Source organism: Protopterus annectens, chromosome 9.part0 (genome assembly GCF_019279795.1).
Source record: "Protopterus annectens isolate FY-2018-M chromosome 9.part0, PAN1.0, whole genome shotgun sequence".
Classification (NCBI taxonomy): domain Eukaryota; kingdom Metazoa; phylum Chordata; order Ceratodontiformes; family Protopteridae; genus Protopterus; species Protopterus annectens.
Window position 1 is genome coordinate 1,276,941,450 of NC_056743.1, and position 22,236 is coordinate 1,276,963,685.

General features: G+C 43.7%; 1 protein-coding gene across 2 annotated transcripts in view; it reads right to left on the reverse strand.

Annotated features, from left to right (window-relative positions):
- The window catches only part of SNRNP200 (small nuclear ribonucleoprotein U5 subunit 200), a 1,344,735-nt gene that overhangs the window by 1,157,095 nt on the left and 165,404 nt on the right, over positions 1-22,236 (reverse strand). The gene's annotated exons all lie outside the window — the stretch shown is intronic.

Consider the following 22,236-nt stretch of genomic DNA (forward strand, 5'->3'; position numbering starts at 1 on the left):
GTCATCCAAGGTCAGCAGGTAGAGGGGGGGTACCTACAATGTGACAGTCTGACATTAAAAGGCATTAATCCTTTCTATTTACAAAGTTTTGTGATGCCGACTGAATGCAAGTAATCATTTAACAGTGCCCTGCAGCAGAAAAGTACAATTGGGGACACTTACCATAAATGCAGATGTTCGAGTGTATTCACTGTTGCAGTCCTTACAAAATGGGTTATCTGGCTCCCGGCAGCCCACAGTCGGCCAGAGTACCAAAGTCCTTGGTAGATGACGTCAGCTGCCTTCGGTTTCAAGACTAACGTCAGGTACAAAGGAAGGCAGCCGATGCCATTTCCTCAGTTTTTCTTGCCTCAACTGTTAAGAGCCCCCAATAAGGTTAGACCAAGAAAAGAAAAATCCAGTTTGTGCCCTAGGAAAAAAAGGGGGATGGAAGGGGGGGGGGGACCAGGACTGCAACAGTGAATACACTCGAACATCTACATTTATGGTAAGTGTACACAACTGTACTATATTCATCATGTTTCACTGTTGCAGTCCTTACAAAATGGGTTGATTCCCAAAGCCCAGGAAAAAAACAAAACAAAAGGGGGGAGGAACACCCACTGTTTAAGAGTTGGTAAGAATGCCCTGCAACACTGCAGTGGCAAAACCAACCCTGGACTTGGAAAACAAGGGTGAACTATAATGTTTAGTGAAAGTGTGGACAGAAGTCCAGGTAGCTGCTTCCAGGATGTCCCCAGTAGGTACACCTCTTAAAAATGCTGCTGAGGTAGAGGCTGCTCTAGTAGAATGGGTTCTAATACTCTGTGGAGGACCCTTGCCATGCTGCAAGTAACAAAAGTGAATACAGTGAGCAATCTATTTAGAAATGGACTGTTTAGAAACAGCTTTGCCCTGAGCTCCAGCAGCAAAACTGACCAACAACTGATCCGACTTCCGAAAAGGTTTAATCCTGTCCAGGTAAAATCTAAGCTGTCTATGCATATCCAGGGAATGCAGTAAACTTTCCCTTTTATTCTGAGGATTAGGAAAGAAGGTAGGCAGGTGGATAGACTGGTTAAGACTCAGGCTAGAAACCACCTTAGACAAAGGAGGGATTAGTTTGAAGAGAAACCCGATCAGGCTCTACTGCCATTAAGGCCTGCAGCTCACAAACACTTCTAGCTGAAGTAATAGCCAAGAGAAAAGCAGTTTTCCAGGAGAAAAACTTCAAATCTTTTGAGGCAGCTGGTTCAAAAGGAGGCAGAGTAAGTTTCTCAAGTACAAAATTAAGATCCCAAGCAGGAGTAGGTGCCCTTCTGGAAGGCTTTAAATTGCTAGCTCCCCTGAGAAACTGTTTCATCAAGGGATGAGAGAAAATGGGTTGCTCAAAGGAACAATGAGCAGAAATAGCTGAAGCATGAATCTTGATAGAAGAAAAGAAAGTCCACCATTAAGCAAGCCTGCCAGATAGCAAGAATAAGAGGAAAAGTAGGTTGAGCAGGGTCTTCCCATCTAGTCTGCATCCACATGGAGAATCTTTTCCACTTATCTGCATATGATTTCCTAGTGCTAGGCCTCCTGGCCTCACAAAAAACCTCAACCACCTGTTGGAAAGGTTTATATAATGAGCCAGGCTGCCAAATGCAGTCTGAAGATGAGGATGCAGAATTTCTCCCCCTCCTGAACCAAGAGATCTGGTATCGGGGGAAGATGCCAAGGCTGAGACTGGGAGAGACTGTGAAGTAGTGGATATCAATGTTGCCTGGGCCAGTCTGGAGCTATGATAATGGCCCTTGTTTTTTGTCCCTTATCTTTAACAGCACTCTGGGAAGAAGAGGCAGAGGAGGGAAGGCATAGATTGAGAGCTGTGTCCAGGGAAAGGACAGAGCATCCACTTTCCAAGCTTTGTTGTGATGATCCTTTGTGCAAAATGTTGGAAGAAGGTGGCTGATCGGAGATGAAAAGAGATCCACCTGGGGAGTGCCCCAACACTGAATGATGCGAAAGAAGATGGTCTTGTTTAGTTGCCACTCGTGAAGATCCAGGACCTGCCTTACTCATCTGGTCTGCCAAGGTGTTGAGCCCTTCCTGGAAAAAGCTGAGCTATCAGATGAATGCTCATGGAAGCTGCTATGGACCATAGTATCATGCTTTGTCTGCACAGGGGGTAAGAGTGAGTCCCTCTCTGCTTGTTGATGTACCACATGATTGTGCTGTTGTCTGTCCTGACTAGAAAAGTACTGAGAGAGAGTAGATGCTTGAAAGCCATCAAGGCCTGCTGGACTGCTATCAATTCCTTCAGATTTATGTGCAAATTAACCTGTTGATAGCTCCAAGTCCCCTGAATGCATCTGCCCTCTAGATGTGCTCCCCAAGCGTAGTCCGAGGCATCTGTGGTGAGAGTCTGTCTGGCAGGAAGTGGACAAAAAGGCAGGCCTTTGTTCTGTGAACAGGCTGTCGCCCACCAAAGAAACTCCATCTACAGGCAGGGAATCAGAGAAGTATCAAGTCTAAAAGACACCAAAGGTTTTTGAGGTACAACTATTTTCCTCATATGCAGTCTGGCATAAGGAATCATCAGAATACATGAAGCCATGACTCCCAGGGCTTGCAGGAATTGTCTCGCAGAGAACTGGGTCGTGCTTGCCAAATTCTTGAAGTAATTCGAAAGATCCATTTGTTTCTCTTGAGGGAGGAATACCACCTGGGCGGCTGTGTTCAGACTCGCTCCCAGGAATACAATCTCCCCTGGTGAGTACCAATTTTGACTTCTTTTCGTTGATAGTGTAGCCCAAAGAGGTAAGAAGGTTCTTTACAAAGTCAAAATCCTTTAGAAGTTGCTCTGGAGAGTTTACTTGAATAAGACAATCGTCAAAGTAAGGGTAAATCTGAATGTTTCTTTGCCTGCAAAAAGCAATGACTGGAGCCAGGCATTTCGTATAAACTCTGGGAACAGTATATAAGCCAAAGGGCAGTGCAGAGAATAAGTGCTTCTTCCCCACCCTGAAGTGAAGGAACTGCCTGCAGCTTTCCTTTACTGGGATGTGCAGATAAGCTTCTTAGAGATCCAAAGTCATCAGCCAGAAATCCTTGGCCAGCATTGGCAGAAATTGCTGAAGAGTGAGCATTTTGAACATGGGAATCACCAGCAAAGTGTTTATATTGGTCAAATCCAGAATACGGCACCAGGTGCCCCCTTTTTCGGGAACCAGGAAAAGTCTTGAGTAGAAACCCTGGCCTATCTGTAGTGCAGGAACTGGCTCTATTGCTCCCAAGTATAGCAAAGAAGAAACTTGTTTTTCTGCTTCTGCCCTTTGATGTGGGGGAATATCTGGGTATCCTTGGTGGACAGGGAAGGTGTGAAAAGAGAACTTATAGCCTTTGGATAGTATTTGCCATCTGTGATGGTGGACCAGACATCTGCAAAAGTGGCTAACCTTCCCCGCAAAGGAAACCCTGGGCCCGTAGAGGCAGGCAGGGGAAGTCCGGAGTCAATGGAAATGCTTGCTTTGGGAAGTTTGCTTAGAACTCCCCGATTTTGAAGAGGAAGCCTGCCAGTGCTTAGCCTTTTGAGGGGTGGAAATCTGTCCACTAAAAGGCCTGTAACCCTTAGGCCTAGCACAACCCTGTTTACTAGGATCAGGAAAAGTCCAATTCTTAGAAGGGCAATGTCGACTAAAACGAGGAGGTTGAACTTGCAGAAAGTCCTTAACAGTTTGCATAGATTTGGCCTTATCATCCAACTTTTTCAACACCTCTTCTGCTTTGCTACCAAAAAGATTGTCCTTGTGCAAAGGCATATCCAGTAATTTAGATATGACAGGTTCAGAAAGGGGCTGTTCCCTGAGCCAAGCATGTCTTCTAATAACAGAACCAGTGGCTGCTGCCCAGTGGCTGCTGCCCTGCAAGAAGCCTCCAAAGTGTCAATACCACAATGTGGAGAAAGTTTAGTGACAAGAGTGGCAGAATGTTTAGTGACAAGAGTGGCAGAATTCAATAAATCTTGCATGTCCTTACTCTCCATCAAGGAAGGAACACTAGCAAGTTTAGCCTTAATGGCCTTCCAAAGCATGCTGCTGATATTTAAGCATATGAAAAAGACAATTAACTGACCTAATCGCAAGGGTAGAGGAAGTATACAACTTTTTACCCCATCTATCCAAGGCCCTAGATTCCCTGTCAGAGGGAACAAGATTTTTAGCAACCATGACTTTAACACCTTTAGGGCCCTAAGAAATAATCTCAGGATCAGCAGTAGGATTCTTGAAAAGGAACTGATGAGAATCAGGAACTCTATAATACCGGTCAGGTTTCCTGGGAGCAGGAGGAACAGAATTAGGAATCAAAGAATTCTCCAGGAAAACATCAACAACTTCCAAAACCGGAGAGATAGCCAAAGGCTTACGATGTGGCAAATCCAAAAAATCCCTAATCCTTTTCTTAGACTGAGGGTAGTCCTGACTTTCCCATTTGAAATGCTCCCTAAGAGTATTCAGAGAATCTCCAAAAGAAAAATCTTCTGGAAGGGAGGCAAAAGGGATGGAGTCTTCTGCATCAGAATTCTCAAAACCAGAAAAAAGTTGAGAGTTTCCCTCTTCATCAGCAGAGTTGCTGGAAATCACAGGGTCCGAGGCAAGCAAAACTTCTGGGGACAATTCCCTAGCCCTCTTAGAAGGAGGTGGCTGAGAGCCCCTAATAAGGGTCAAGAGATCACTAGCCATTTTAATCATATGAGACTGCGGCATTTGAGGGGAGGCCGGCGCCTGCTTTTGAGTAGATTTGCAGCTGGAAGGCCTGCTAGAAAGCCGGAGGGACTCAGGAGGCCTAGCCACCGCAGTAGTCTGAACCAAGGTAGTCGGCCTGGATCTAGTCACCGGTCGGAGAAAGGAGGCCTCAGAAGCAGGCGCCTGCTTAGTGGCTCCAGATCCAGAGGCGGCAACTGGCGGAGGGTCAGAAGACGAAGTGGAAGCCTGCAGTATGGAGGACTCAGAAAAGGTCTCTGTAGAGGGCTGCTGCAGGACATCCGCGGACTGCAGGGGCAATGAAAGTGCCTCACTGACTACCGCTGGCCTGACAGCCAACTTAAGGGGAACGTCGCAGTCTAATTTGACCCTAAGCCTGTCGCAGTCTTTATCCTTGTGCTTCTTAGGAACATCTGAAGTCAGGAGACCAGAAGACGCCATACCGATTAACTTAGGCCAAACTCCGAATGCTTAAACAAGATCCTAGCTCAACGGCGTATGGTACATGGGTTGAAAGAAGGACAGAGATCACAATTAGGGACTTTGTGCTTAAGGCCCAAACAAGTAATACAGTAAGAGTGAAAACCACGGTGCGGAATCTGTTTTCCACAAGCAAGACATTTATTAACTTTCTCTGACATTCATTAAAGCAAGAAAAGAGGGTCCCCAATGGGGTACTTATCTGAGGATGTCTTCAACTTAGCAGTCGGAATACAAAAATAAGGTACTCTGACGACCGGTACTCATGCAAATTGCTTCTGCTTCGGGCTCCGGGGCAAAAAAGACTGAGGAAATGGCATTGGCTGCCTTCCTTTTTACCTGACGTCAGGCTTAAAACCGAAGGCAGCCGAAATCATATACCAATGACTGGTATTCTGGCCGACTGTGGGCTACCAGAAGCCGGATAACCCATTTTTTAAGGACTGCAACAGTGAAACACAATGAACATCAGGCAGCCTTCTATGAAAATGCCATGTAGAATGTAAACATCTACTAAACAAAATACAAAAAGCTAGCAAACTAATTTCCAACTCCAGAAAGCAAACCTCACTGGCAAGTGCAACTGTTACAAGGAATCAGGGTAGATCTAGGGAACTATCACAGTTAAAAAAAAAAAAAAAAAAAATTTGCACTATGCTCAAAGTGCAATCACAATAGTATATAGTGACACAATCAACCAGTGTGAATATATAAACAGTGCTAGCTAGCATTCTCTTATAGGATGTAATGATCTGTGTAAACAGCATTCACATAAAAGCACAACAGTAGTTTTTAATCAACTGTAAATGCAACCCCCAGAATTTTATTTACAAGTTTCTATACTTATTACATTCTATGCAAACCACATGCAAATAACTAATTTCACCAGTACACCATTTGTTATTTAAGCAGTTTTTTATATATATATATATATATATATATATATATATATATATATATATATATATATATACACACACACACACACACACACACACACACACACACACACACACACACACACACACAATTTTTTAAAGCCACACATTCAGGTTTTGGTCAAACTAATAATTACAATTCCATCAATGTTATCATAAAATAAAAAATGAAAACAAAATTTTTCTATATAAAAGAAGCTTACAGACAGTGAGAACGTACAGTTCACCCTCCTGCTCAGTTATAAAACTTCTGAAAGCAGTATTTTTTTTTTTTTAAAATTACTTTTTCTTAAGATCCCTTTTTCTGTGTAGATATCATTCACATAACTCTCTCTCAACATCTTATTTCTTGTTTCCAACATCCATCCCGTCTCATACACTAGTCATGACATGGTCCTATAATAACCATTTACTTCTAATTTTCCCTCCCACATGCCTGTTTTGTGCTGTCAAATTTCTTCCACTGATGTCATTCACTGTTCCTACTACTTCCTTCCACTTGGGTTTAACTAATTTCTTCCATTTGTTCATGATGTTTTTCTTGCTACTACTAAAGAAAATTTTATTAGGGCTTGAGCACCTTTAGGAGTTACTACTTCTGGTTCTCAACAACATAACTTCTTCAGTGAATCGTATGCCTAAGATTAAATTCCTCAGTAGTTTTGTAAGTTGGTTTTCAAGTTTTCTAACTTATTACAGCCAAGTAACGTCTCCAGGCTTGCTACCTCCTACTGCGCCTCTAGGTATCAAATATTGCCTCTTCATATTTGTATTAATAATTCCAAAACCATGCTACATACATGGTATCAGAATATTTTTTCTTGAAGCATACATGATGGTAAACACAGTTGTATTGGTATATGACCTCTGTCAATGAGTATTTGTTAGAACTGTAAGGTGATAACTTCATTTTTAAAGGCTAAAGCCACACCCACTGGGAGTTAAAGGTAGACACTCAAAAGATTTGTACTGGAGGGAATGAGCTAAACTAAACAGTACATATTATATATGCTGGAGCCAGTGCATGAAAGAGTTGGCTTCGGATCCTAAGATAGTTATCTTTCAGATCCAAGACAGATGGACCCGGAAGTTTTGGATCCCAGGTTTCTGAAGCAACCAAAGAGATCAGAGTAAGAAGTGGTGGTGTGGTAGATGGACAGACCTCCTAACTCAAGGGGGAAGAAGCTGGTAAAACACCCATCTGGACCTGTACCGAAAAACAAGTTCATTATTCTGTCCACATCTTCCTCACTCAGAGTCCTGGACGAATGAGGCGAGGCAAGGGAAGATAACTGATCAGTGCCTTTCCAAACCAGGCGAAGGGACCCTGGAAGGCACAGGATCAGAAGAAGGGGAATACCTGGTCCTTTGAATAATAGTCGACCTGAAGCAGTCTGACCAGAAAGTTTCTTTGTAGGACCCAAGGACAAAGTAGAGTAGTTTCTTCTTCAGATCCGAAGGGAAGGAGCTTTGAGATCTTCTCAGATCAGATTTCGATCTCTTCCTTGATGGCTCCAAAGACACAGTCAAGATAGTGGAAGGCTTAGGAGACTTTGAAGTGGACTCCTTAGCTTTAATTTTGGGGGATGAACTCCAGTGATAGCTTCATCAAAAGAAGATAACAATAAACGTTTGAGGATAAGTTTATTTTTCCTATCCACAAGAGCTCTGGGATTGAAATTTTGATAAATGGAACAATCCTCCTGAAATGTTTGTGGCATACCTCTCAACCTCCAGGTTAGAGAATCAGGGACAAAAGATCTTAAAATCGGGGACAATCAGGGACACCTAATCAACATAATATATGCATATTTAAATTACCACATTAAGGGACACACCCACACATGTTCAGCTACATAAAGACAGGGCATCATTTTAGATAAGTTATAAAGGAGTTCTATATATACACAGGCTCATTATGGGATTATTCATATTTTCAGAGAGCCGTACAAAATCCAAATGGAAAAGAAATGCAAATAAATAAAAATAAAAGTAGTACACTCCCACCCTCACACTTAAGAAAGCTGGTTTTAAGACAAGTGCTGAAACATTTTCCAAAACAGACAATATGGAAGCAATACACACAATAAGACAGATCTCTCAACGTGTTAGCACAAGAACTTTGTAGAAAGCATAAAATAATAAGGTGGACAAAGGCACAAACAGAGATAGATTTTCAATATTGCTCCTATAAACTTGCTATAACAACAGGGGTGGGGGGGCAAAGGTCCAAACATTTGGGACATATTTTAAATATTCCTCCTATAAACTTAAAATAATGTTATAACAACAGGATATGTATTAACATGCATTTCATAAAGAAATTCAAGGTCTAAAACTCAAATGTCTGTCATGACTGGTTAACTTCAGTCAGTGGTTTGCCAAGGACAGATTTTAAATATTGCCTAGAAACTTAGAAAAACGCTAGAATTGCAGGATGTGTGTTAAAGACCTGCATCTCTTACATAAAATACATTTAACTCGAGGGTTAGCCATTTGTCAGAAAACAACTTACCAGTAAGAAGAAGGTTAGCCCAGAAGAATTAAAATAAAAATCCACAACTAGAGTCCAGAAGAATGGCGGCATAACTCAGACCTTATGTGCACAAATATTCCAGCAACTCACCGTGATACAGCTCACTTCCAAAAGGAGAAAAATGGTCCACATTCCCTTGAGTAGGCGATTCAGCAATAATGAAACACATCCCAAGTTATTCATTCTTATTCTTATTATTCTTTATACCTGGCAGCTTCAAGCTTTGCAAAGTCCTCCCCAAGACAGCAAGACGATAAGTTCATTCACCGAATAACTGTTCTTCAAAACTACGGCTCATCTATTTGTAATGATGATATGCGGACCTAACTGAGGACCAAAACACATCAGGTCCGTGTTTCCGCATGTAAGCAACAGGAAGTTAGGAAAGAAATGGCGAAACTGGTAAGCAGCATGCAAATGAGATGCAGTAAAGTGATGCTCTGATTGGCTAAGACACCTACAGCCAGAACAGAGGTCGCTTTACTGCAAATCTCGGGGGAACAAGCAACCAAATTGGGCAATCGGAGGATTAAGCTTATTTAAGCTTAAAAACAGGTGGTCCCATGGAATTCGGGACGTTTGAGAGATGTGGTTTGTGGCCCTAAACAATACACACAGAGAATGAGTGTCTGAAAGAGGCAATTTATGCCAGTGTTGGAGAAAAAAAATCCCTTTGCCCTTTAAGTACAAACTAAAAAGAAGTTATGTACTCACCATAATGTTCCATCTTTACTGCCTATTTCTTTAATCTCTCCTCACAAATGGGTTAAGGATCCAGTCATCAGATCTGACTCAGCTGTTACTAAGCTCATGGCAACCAAAGAAGCTCTTGGAGAACTCCTCTTACCAACAATGCATCTCTCCCTGTTCCCTCAGATCTTGTTTGCCATTACTCACACTGGCAAGAAACCCAGAAATGAAACCAGAGAGTGAAAGAAGGTTGAAGAGACCAGCTCTGCAGAGACAAGGATAAGAAAAAAAAAAGTTCTACAGTATAGAAGCTTATCATTCAAACAGGGCTGGAGGGAGGGGATGTAAGGAGAGATGAAAAAAATTGACAATATAGTTGGAATGTTATCGTGCGTACATAACTTCCTTCATCTGATATTGTCAATTTTTTATCTCCTCTTCACAAATGGGAGAGTCCACAGCTTCCTATATCCAAGGAGGACTCAAGGGAGAATGATCCTTAGAACCGTCAAACCAAAGGAGGCCCTTCCCCCTGGGAGACCATGTCCAACTTATAGTGGGTGATAAAAGGTATGATGGTTAGACCAAGTGACTGCTACACAAATGTCATCCATGAAAGCGTTAGTTTGAAGAACAGCAGACAAGACCATGACCACAGTGTAATGAGCCCGAACAAGCCTGGGGAGAGTAATACCCTTTGAGGTGTAAACAAAGGGAATGCAATCGGAAAGCCATCTTGAAAAGGTAACCTTGGAGACTGATGAACCTTTCATAGGACCTGCAAAAGCAAAGAACAACTGCTTTGTCTTGTGAAACTCTTTGGTTCACTGTAGGTAGAATCTAACTGCCTATGCACATCCAACAAGTGCAAAATATTTATTTTATTTTACATTTGTTAACAGAGTAGAGTCCGGCTGGGCAAGTAGCCTGTTTTCAGTGGAGACCCGGGAAGATAAGCTCCATAACAATAGTACAAAAAATTTTAAAAGATTTACAAACAATATACAAAAAAGTTTGACAGTTGCAGACAATCACAATTTACAAAAAAGTGAATGTAAAACAGAAAACATTACATTTCTTAAGCCTTATTACAGACAGTAATATGAAGCTCATTATATATATATATATATATATATATATATATATATATATATATATATATATATATATATATATATATATATATATATATATATATATATTTTTTTTTTTTCATAGGGTAGAAGTAAGACAAGAAGATAGCAGAATAGAAAACATTTGATCGAAGGCATGAGAAACTAGCCAGAAGTACTACAGGAGCATAGCCATTGTTGAGTAAGGTATTCCTCTAGGATTTTTTTTTCTTAAATATAAATCACCCTTGTTGGGGAAGACAGGCAAATGGATGGTTTGGTTGATATTGGTTTGAGAAAACTTTTGGGGAGAAAGGAATGGTTGGTACGCAGAGAGACTCTGTCTTTGTGAAAAATCAGATACAAAGATTGTTAGCATAAAGCTTGTATCTCTGAAATTCTCCTTGCAGAACTGCTACAGAAATATAGTTTTCCAGGAGAGAAACAATATCACAGGGTAGTCAATAGTATAAAGTAAGGCAGCCGACGCCACCACAAGTTTTTCTTGCCCTGACAGGAGCCCTCAAGTGGGAGCCAGAATATGGTGTTAGAACGCCACCAGTAGAAAGCAAATACCAAAAAGTTCCTTGTAAGGAGAGAGGGAGAGAGAAAGAGAGAAGAAGAGGGGGGTGGAGGGAGGGAAACCAGGACTACAACAGTGAATACACTCAAACATCTACATTTATGGTAAGTGTATACACAACTGTACTATGTTCGTGTTTCACTGTTGCAGTCATCACATTTGGGTTGATTCCCAAAGCTGAAGAAAAGGGTGGAGGCAGTCAAGCAGAGTAGGGGCTTGCTAGGATGCCCTGCAAGACTGCAGTGGCAAAACCTGCCCTGGATTTGGAGAAGATAGGCAGGTGGAAATACTTGGTGAATGTGTGAACAGATGCCCATGTGGCAGCCTCCAGAATGTCCCTAGTGGGGACTACTTTGAGGAAAACTGCAGAGGTGGAGGCTGCTCTGGTAGAGTGAGTCCTGATCCCCTTAGGGGGTAGTTTCCCATTTTGCTTGTAACAGAAATGGATGCAGTGCGCTATCCATTTGGAAATGGTTTGTTTGGACATGGCTTTGCCCTCTGCCCCTGCAGCAAAGCTGACCAGTAATTGATCAGTCTTTCTGAATGATTTTTGTCCTGTCTAGACAGAATCTGAGCTGTCTGTGCACATCTAGAGAGTGCAGGATCCTTTCCTCCTTGTTTTGTGGGTTAGGGAAAAAGGTGGGCAAATGAATGGATTGGTTGAGAGCCACACTGGACATCAAACGTTGGGCATGAAGTATGGGTTAGTCCTGAGGGACACCCTGTCAGCATGGATGATGATGAAGGGCTCTACAGCCATGAGTGCTTGTAGCTCTGAGACTCTTCTGGCTGAAGTGATGGCCAGAAGAAAGGCAGTCTTCCAGGAGAGAAACTAACTTTGCTGAATATGCTGGTTCAAAGGGGGGCAGGGTGAGCTTTTCCAACACAAAGTTTAGGTCCCAAGCTGGGGTAGGTGCTCTTTTGGGTGGCCTCAAGTTGCTAGCCCCTCCTAGGAACTGTTTGATCAAAGGGTGTGAGAAAAGTGGGTGCTCAGTGTTGAAATGAGCAGAGATAGCAGAGGCATGAATTTTAATAGAGGAGAAGGAGAGACCTCTGTGTACCAGGGACAGCTAGGTAATCCAGGATGAGAGGTAGGGAGGGCTGTGCCATATCTGCTCCCTTAGCCTAAATCCAGGTGCAGAATTCCATTTGTCAGCTAAGACTTTCTAGTGCTAGGGCGTCTAGCCTCACGTACAACATCTAGCACCTGTTTACGGAGATTGGCATATTGATCAGTGGTCAGGGAATAAGCCAGGCTGCCAAACTGAGGGTCTGCAATTGGAGATGCATGAATTCTCCTTCCCTCTGGGTGAGGAGGGCTGGGGTCTGAGGGAGATGCCATGGTGGCAGTGAGGACAGGCTGCGCAACAGTGGGTACCAGTGCTGGCGAGGCCTGTCTGGAGCAATCAGACTTGTTCTTGGTTTTTCCTCCCTTACTTTGAGCAGTACCCTGGTGATGAGGTAGTGGGGGAAATGCATAGACTGAGATATTGATCCAGGGGAAGGATAGGGCATCCACTTTCCAGGCCATGCAGAATTTGCTATGCTGATGGTTGTTGTGAGAAGCCAAGAGGTCGACCTTCGGGGTGCCCATTTCTGAGTTATTAGGGAGAATGTTCTTTTGTCTAGCTGCCACTCGTGTGGATCTACAAGATTTCAGCTTAAGTGGTCTGTCAGAGAGTTTAGAGAGGCTGGCAGGAATTGTGCTAACAGATGGAGTTGCATGGCAGAGGACGTGTGCCAAAGGGTCATGGCCAGACTGCATAGAGGGTAGGAGTGAGTCCCTCCCTGCTTGTTGATATACCACATCACAGTGGTGTTGTCTGTTTTGATCAGGAGAGCCCCTGGGAAAGAAGGGGTCTGAATGGTGTCAATGCGTGCTGGACAGCTAACATCCCTTTTTGGTTGATGTGCAGATGGATTTGCTGTGGGCTCCATTGGCCCTGTACACACCTGTCGTCCAAGTGTTCACCCCAGGTATAGTCTGATGCATCTGTGGTGAGGGTCTGGGTGGCGGGGGATGGTGAGAAAGGTAGTCCCTTGCTGTGACAGCATGCTGCTGCCCACCAAAGAAAATCTTTTCTTAGGCAAAGTATCATTGGTATAAGAGTTTCCAGGTCTTGAGAGTGTTGATACCAAAGGCTTTTTAGGTACCACTGAAGTTTCCTCATATGGAATGGATAGGATGCAAGATGCCATGAACCCCACAGCTTGCAAGATTTTCCTTGCTGATAACTGGGGTCTGGTGGCTAGTTGAGAGAAGTAGGCTGTCAGGTAAGATTGCTTTTCTGGAGTAAGGAATGCCACCTAGGATGCTGTGTCCAGGCTTGCTCCTAGGAATATAATAATTTGGGTGGGTACTAGAGTTTGGATTTCTTTTCATTGATGGTGTATCCTAGGGAGGTCAGCAGGGACTTTACAAAGGCCAGATGCTTGAGCAGCTTTTTCTGACTGTCTGCCTGAATCAGGCAGTCGTCTAAGTATGGGTAAATATGGATATTCCTTTGTCTGCAAAAAGCAATGGCGGGCACCAGACATTTGTGAAAACTCTGGGAGCAGTAGATAAGCCAAAGGGAAGCACAGAGATCCTGCCCTGAAACGCAGATATTTCCTGCATGATTCCCTGATAGAGATGTGGAGGTAGTCCTCTTTTAGGTCTAGGGTGGCTAGCCAAGCATTCTTGGAGAGCATAGGTAGCAGTTACTGAGCATGAACATTTTGAATTTTGGTATCACCAGAAAGGTGTTTAGAATGGAGAGATCAAGGATGGGGAGCCAGATGCCCTCTTTTCTGGGAACCAGTGAAAGTCTGGAGTAGAAACCTTGGCCTAACTGTTCTGCAGGAATGTGCTCTACTGCCCTCACAGAGTGCAGGGAAAGGATTGGAAGTGTGTGGAAGGAAAATCTGTATCCCTGAGACACTACGTTGGAGGACCCAGCGGTAGTTGGTAATGGTGGCCCAAGTGCTTGCGTGAAAGCACAGCTTTCCTCCTAGGGGCAAGTACAGTTGGGTAGATGGGGGGGGGTCATTGTGAGTTCTTACTGTGAGGGGGTGGTTTTGCAGTGGAGGAACTCCATTGCTTTGATCTCTTCATTCCATGTGGCTGCTGTCTGGGGGGGGGGGGGTCTGCTTCCCCAGAGTAAAGGCTGAACCGACCTGGTGGGGGCAGGAAAGGACCAATGTTAGAAGGGGCAATGCCTGCTGAAATCTGGGTGGCTGGACCTGTAGGAAATCCTTAACTGTCTGCATAAATTTAGCTTTTTCTTCCATCTTTTTTAAGACCTCCTCTGCTTTGGCGGCAAACAAGTTGTCTTTGTGCAAGGATGCACCCAATAATTTAGATTTGACATGGTCTGGTAAGGGCTGTTCCTTAAGCCAAGCATGCCTTCTAAGGACAGGACCAGTGACTGCTGCCCTGCAAGAAGCTTCTACAGCATCAAAACTACAGTGTACAGTGTGATTAGTTACTTGACTTGCAAAATGCATTAACTCTTGTAACTCTATTTTCAGCACAAGCAGGAAAGGAAGACACTTTTTGTTTGAGTTCCATGGTATGTTGTTGAAATTTTAGCATATGGAACTGACAACTTAGTGCTCTGATAGCAAGAGTAACTGAATTGTTTAGTTTGCTGAGATCCAGAATCAGTTTCCAGTCACCCGTTTTCTTTGGAACTACAACGAACTTTGAGTAAGTTCCAAATCCTCCCTGGTCTGGGGGGACCTCTTGGATGACTCTTTCTAGCTGTTTCTAAACCTGAACAACTGCCTGCTCCCTTTGGTTGGAACATCTAGGATTCTGTTGATAAGGGCAGGTGATTGACTGAAGGGAAACTGACGACCTCTGGATATAATCCTCTGCACCCACAATCGGAAGTTATGTTTTACCAGGCTCTCCAGTGCAGGGATATTCGACCCACCCTCAACTGCCTCCAGAGGTGAACAAATCGGGCCTCCTTTTAAGAGTGCATTAACGGTTTCTGAAAAAAAGGGTTCCCTAGTCAGTCCAGGTATAGATTTGCTGTATATAGGACTCTCTGTAAGCTTCTGAGCCCCCCAATCCTTTCTGTGTTGGAGGGAAGCCAGTGGGAGTGGTAAGCATTAGGTAGCCTATCTACCACAAAAGGAGTGGCTTCTGGCCCAGAACTTGTACCTTATTGGCCGTTTGAGCAGTGTTTTTTTCTCTCTCTTTCAACTTTCTGCATTTACGCTTGTTTCCTGCCTTCCCTGTAACTAGTCTAGTCCAGATATAGACTTGCTGTATCCGGGACTGCTGGTAAGCGTCTGAGCCCCCCAAGACTTTCTGTGTTGGAGGGAAGCCTTCTAGCTTATCAGTGGGAGTGGTAAGCAATAGGTAGCCTATCTTCCACGGGAAGAGTGGGTTTTGGCCCATAACTTGTAGTTTATTGGCCGTTTAGGCAGTTTTTCATCTCTTTCAAATTGCTGGCTTAAAAGCCTGCGTTTGTGCTTGTTCCCTGCCTTTCCTGTAACTAGTCTAGTCCAGGTACAGATTTGCTGTATCCAGGACTCTGTAAGCTTCTGAGCCCCCCAAGCCTTTCTGTGTTGGAGGAAAGCCTTCTAGCTTATCAGTGGGAGTGGTAAGCATTAGGTAAGTCTATCTACCACAAGAGGAGTGATTCCTGGCCCAGAAATTGTAGCTACTGGCCGTTTGAGCAGTTTTTTCCACATCTCTTTCAACTTTCTGGTTTAAAAGCTGCACTTGCACTTGTTTCCCGCTTTTCCTGTAACTAGCCTAGTACAGATACAGAGTTGCTGTATCCAGGACTGTTTAGTAAGCTTCTGAGCTCCGCAAGCCTTTCTGTGTTGGAGGGAAGCCTTCTAGCTTATCAGTGGGAATGGCGAGCACTAGGTAGCCTATCTACCACAAGGGGAGTGGCTCTGGCCCAGAAATTGTAGTTTATTGGCCGTTTGGGCAGTTTTTCCATCTCTGTCAACTTTCTGGTTTGAAAGCCCATGTTTGCGCTTGATCCCCACCTTTCCCGTAACTAGTCTAGCCCAGGTACGGGTTTGCTGTATCAAGGACTGTTTGTAAGCTTCTGAGCCCCCCAAGCCTTTGTGTTGGAGTGGAGCCTTCTTGCTTATCAGTGGGAGTACTAGGCAGCCTGTCTACCACACTTGGAGTGGTGCTTGGTCCAGGAATTGTGGTTTATTGATAATTTGGGAAGCTGTCCATCTCTTTCAACTTTCTGGTTTAAAAGACCACATCTGCGCTTGTTTCCCATCGTTCCAGTAACTAACCTACTGGAAAGCACTAGAAAGTCTTAAACTGATACAAGCCTTCTAGCTTAAAAGAGTCTTTGGAGTGATTAAGTATCAGTTTTCTGTATTTTCTTGCTGTACTTAAATGTTTTCCGCCTAAACACTGATTTTCTAGTGTTTACTGCGATTTAAAAGCTTGCTTTTTTCACATATTGTACTTATTTGACTGCCTGCACTTTTAAAAAGTCATTTTTTGTTTAAATAATTTGTTTAACTATTACAGGCTACACACTAAAGTACGATAGCCTTTTCTGATTGCTTGTAGTCGTTTAAAGCTGTTTTAAGTGTACTTTTTATTGTTGTTTTTGCCTTATCTTAAAAAAAAAAAAAAAAAAACATTCCTTGTTTCCCACCCTTCTAAGCTAGTATAGTACAGTTTTTGGGCTAGTGCTGAATTCAGGGCTGTGTTACAAGTTTATGAGTTGCCCATACCTTACTTGGATAGAGGGAAGTTTCTCTGTTCACCTGCGAGAGAAGGGAACTTTGAGCAGCCATCTGTCCCTGGAGGAGTGGTTCCAGCCCAGAAGTTAGTAGTTTAAAAAACACATTTGCACGGTTTTGCACAACCAGTTAGCTACGGTTAAATTATTTCCCGGCTCCACTAAGTCTCCTCTTCAGTTTTTCCATTGAAACTAGTCTCTCAACCCAAGCACTCAAAAAACATCCTACAGTCCAGCACTTGCTCAGACCTAATAGAACTAATATACCCCGACACTTGATTGCCCAGAAGGACAAGGCAATTTATCCACCCCTCACCAACCAAGTGACTAAGCAGTGCACCCCACTATTCAGGCATGACCAAAGGGCAACTTCAGGTGTACTCCCCAGTCCAGCTGGTGAACCTGGGTATCCTGAGGAAATGTTACAACTGCCTCATGTACCCAGACAACCCTCTCCTCCTACCACAAAACACTAACATATGCGAGAGATGCAATTATACAGCCAAACTGGAGGCTAAGGTCTCTCACCCAAGACTGGAACAGACAGTCATGAGGAGAAAGAGAACACTTGCACCACACCTCCAGCCTCACACAGAACTACTAAACCAGCACTGGCAAAAAAATTCACATAAATACACTAAATCACACTCGGAAGCTCTAAATAAAAACCTGCAAAAACATCAGAGAGCTCCAAAGCAGACACCCAAAAATCATGCACCTCCCGTCACAAAACAGACAAAACATAAAACACAAAAATCAATGTGCCGCACAATCACAGCCCTTAAGGCGAAATGACATACCTAACACACTAGTAATAGGTGACTCCATAATCAGGCACACTGACGTCCCACTCACTAGGCTGGACAAGGAGAAGGTTACTGTTAGCTGCCTGTCAGGAGCCAGAATATGCCACATAACACAAGCACTCAGGTCACTCTAGAACAAGTACAAATATGACTCTGTCATTGTTCATGTTGATGTGAACGACCTGAGACGTACCTCCCTGGACTACATGAAAAGAGACATGGAAGAGCTCTCTGATCATGTAGCCCAGGCGGGTATGACCCTGACCCTGAGTAGCATCCTGCCCTCACCAAGAATGATACCTCAGTATAAAGAAAAAATCATCAATTTCAACAACTGGCTAAGCTTCTGGTGTCATTCAAAGGGGATCCAGTGTCTGTCAGCCTGGGACGACATGATTGACAAGCCACGTTGCTTCACAAGAGACGGCTTGCACCTGTCACCCCTAGGCTTTCAAATATTGGACAAGGCCCTTGCTGCCCCCACAGTGCCTTTTCTAAGCAAGGCTCAAAAGTAAAACCCACCTCCATAAACAGCACAAATAAAGAAATGAGGGTTATGCTACTCAATGTCAGGAGTTTAAATCTCAAAATGCATGCACTCAAAGCACTCCTCAGTATGGAGAAAGTACAGTTTTGTACCTACCATAAATGTAGATGTTAGAGTGTTCACACTGCTGCAGTCATCACACTTGGGTTATCTGGCGTCAGGCAGTCTCGCAGTTGGCCCGAGTTCCAAAGTCTTGGTCCGGCGTCGGTTGCTGTCGTTTCTTCCCTGACGTCAGTGCGACAGGGGTATAAAAGAGGCAGCCGACACCATTTTCTTCAGTTTTTCTTGCCCCAGATGTCAGGTGCCCCCCAAATAGGAAAGCAATACATAATCCTAAGTAAATTACAGAAGTAGAAAACAATAGCTACAGCTGTAAGCAAATACACCATATAGAAATACACCTTGGGGATTGTATAAACAGGGAGCTATAGATAAAACCCAGATAAGAAGAGGGGAAGGTGGGAGGATAACCTGGACTGCAGCAGTGTGAACACTCAAACATCTACATTTATGGTAGGTACAAAACTGTACTATGTTTATCACTGCTGCAGTCATCACACTTGGGTTGAATCCCAAAGCTAAGGCTGGGTGGTAGGTACTAAACAGGGTTTGGAGAAGCTAGTAGGCCCTGCAAAACTGCAGTAGCAAAGCCAGCTCTGGTTTTTGAGTATAGAGGTAAGTGGTAGTGCTTGGTGAAGGTGTGCACTGAACTCCAAGTTGCATCTTCCAAAATATCCTTGGTTGGTACCCCTCTGAGGAAGGCTGATGTTGCTGTAGCCCTGGTGGAATGAGGCCTAATGTTACCAGGTACAGGTTTCCCATGGTGTGTGTAGCAGCAACGGATACAATGTCCTATCCATTTTGAAATGGTCTGTTTTGATATAGGCTTTCCTTGAGATCCTGCAGTATAGGATACAAAGAGCTGATCAGATTTTCTGAAAACCTTTGTTTTATCCAAGTAGAAACGTAATTGCCTGTGAATGTCCAAAGAGTGTAGGAGCCTTTCCCCTTTATTCTGGGGGTTTAGATAAAAGGTGGGTAAATGAATGGTTTGGTTTAGAGCCACACTGGATAGCACCTTTGGCATAAAGGAATGGTTAGTTCGTAAAGAGACTATGTCTTGATGAAAAATGATGAAAGGCTCCACTGCCATTAGGGCCTGTAGCTCTGAGACTCTTCGTGCTAAAGTTATTGCTAGCAGCAGGGCAGTTTTCCATGATAAAAATTGTAAATCAGCTGAAAAGGCTGGCTCGAAGGGTAGTAGTGTAAGTTTTTCCAAAACAAAATTGAGGTCCCAAGTTGGTGTTGGTGATCTTCGGGGCGGTCTTATGTTCTTAGCCCCTCTGAGGAACTGTCTTAATAATGGATGTGAAAAAAATAGGAGGATCCGTGTTGTAATGAGCTGAAATAGCTGAAGCGTAGATCTTTATGGATGAAAAGGAAAGGCCTTTGTGCAACATCTCAGTTAAATATTGCAGAATCTGAGGAATATTTGGGACGAGGATTTTTGGCCTTTCGCCTGGTTCCAGGCGCAAAATCTTTTCCATTTGTCTAAGTAGGTTTTCCTGGTGCTGGGTCTCCTGGCCTCCAGAATGACATCCATAACAGCTGTAGAGAGAAGTGTTGACTGGTTGTTTAAATAATCTGCCATGCAGCCAGATTTAAAGTCTTGAGCTGGCTGCGTAGAATCGGATTGTTTTGCTGAGTCAGCAGGTGAAGAATTTGAGGTAAGATCCATGGTGGGCCTTGAGCCATGTTCCTTAATATTGGATACCAGTGTTGGCGTGGCCAGTCTGGAGCAATGAGTATCATTTGTGGCCTCTCTAATCTGGCTTTTAGCAGCACCTTTGTCAGAAGAGGCAGTGGAGGAAAGGCATACACTGTTAGTGTTTTCCAACTGAATGAGAGGGCGTCCACTTCCCAAGCTAGTGTGTGGTATGTCCTTGTGCAAAACTTTCGCAGTTGGTAGCTTTGGGGGGAGACAAACAGATCCATGTCTGGGCTCCCCCATTTTTGAGTTATCACTGTGAATACTTGTGGGTCTAGTTTCCACTCGTGACGATCCAGGATATTTCTGCTTAGTTTGTCTGCCAATGTATTTTTCTTTCCTGGCAGGAATTGTGCTTGTAGTTGAACTTGGTAGGTCAGTGCTGTGTTCCACAAGGTCATTGCTTGCCTGCATAGGGGGTAGGAATGTGTGCCCCCTTGTTTGTTTATGTACCACATCACTGTGGTGTTGTCCGTCCTTATTAGAAGTTGTCCTGGATGGAGGAGGTCCTTGAAAGCAATTAGGGCATTTTGTACAGCTAGCATCTCTTTTTGATTGCTATGGAGATGCAGTTGATCTGCAGACCATTTGCCCTGAATACACTGCCCTGCCATGTGTGCTCCCCAGGCGTAATCCGATGCATCTGTTGTCATGGTTTGCCTGGCTGTGGGCAAGGTGAAAGGCTGACCCTTGTTGAGGTGACATGCCTGAGCCCACCATAGAAACTCCTGTTGAAGGCAGGGAATTAGTGGTATTATTGTTTCCAAGCTGTGGCTGTGTTGAGTCCATACGCTTTTCGGGTACCACTGTAATTTCCTCATATGCAGTTTGACATATGGTATTAGTAGTATGCAAGATGCCATGAATCCCAAGGCCTGCAGAATTTTTCTTGCAGGGAGTTGGGTCTTTGTTGCCATCATTTTGAAGTAGCGAGTCAGTTGTCCTTGCTTGTCTGGCGTGAGATAAGCCATCTGGGCCGCTGTATTTAAGCTGGCACCCAAGAATATTATGTCTTGTGAGGGCACTAGTTTTGACTTCTTTTCTTTTACTGTGTACCCTAGGCAACTTAGGTTTTTTACAAACGCCAGATGTTTTAAAAGAATGTCCTTGCTGTCTGCTTGAATAAGGCAGTCGTCCAGATATGGATATATTTGGATTCCTCTTTGTCCGCAGTATGCAATTACTGGTGCCAGGCATTTTGTGAAGACCCTGGGCGCAGTAGATAAGCCAGAGGGCAGTGCAGAGAATTGGTAATGAGTTGTACCTGCTATAAATCAGAGGTACCTTCTACAATTTTGTCCGATAGGGACATGCAGGTATGCCTCCTTGAGGTCCAACGTTACTAGCCAAGCCTTCTTGCCCAGAATGGGAAGTTGTTGCTGGAGTGTGAGCATCTTGAATTTGGGTACTTCCAGGTACGTGTTTAGAATTGAAAGGTCCAGAATGGGTCTCCAGGCTTTGTCCTTTCAGGGAACCAGAAAGAGTCTTGAGTAAAATCCTTGTCCTTACTCCTGTGTAGGAACCTGTTGAATGGCTCATGTCCATGAGTGCTGTAATTTGTCTTTGAGCCTCTGCTTGTTGATTTGATGGCAGGTTTGGCATTCCTTTTATCCTTGGTAAAGTGTGAAAGTGGAACCTGTATCCCTGAGTTACAATATTTAGGACCCACTTGTCTTTTGTGATGATGTGCCAACTGACTGCAAAAAGTGCACGTTTTCCTCCCAAGGGAGCTGCCAAGAGTGATTTGCTTGGCAGTCTGAGGGGTAAGTCATTGTGATTGTCTTCTGATAGTTTGAGACCTGTATTCTCCTCCTTTCTGGGTTGTGGCACCCCATTGTCGTGGTTTGTAAGAGCCTTATGGCTGACCTCTGCCCCCTGGGTGTCTGTATTTGCCCCTCTGTGGTCTGTCAGAAGTTGGAAAGGACCAGTTTTTGGTTGGCCAATTTCTGCTGAAACGAGGGGGTTGAACCTGTAAAAAATCCTTGACAGTCTGCATAGATTTTGCCTTCTCCTCCATTTTTTTTAAAACCTCTTCTGCTTTCACACCAAATAAAACATCCTGCTGTAAGGGTGCATCCAATAACTTTGCTTTAACATGATCAGGTAAAGTTTGTTCTTTTAACCAAGCATGCCTACGAATGACAGACCCTGTTACAGCTGCTCTGCAAGAGGCTTCCAATGAATCAAATCCACATTGCAAAGTATGTTTTCCCACTTGTTCTGCTGCATGCAACAAATCCTGCATTTCCTTGTAATCAAGCTGCTCTGTATGTGTACTCATTTTTTGTTTTAATTGAGACATCAAATACTGTTGATATTTCAGCATGTGAAACTG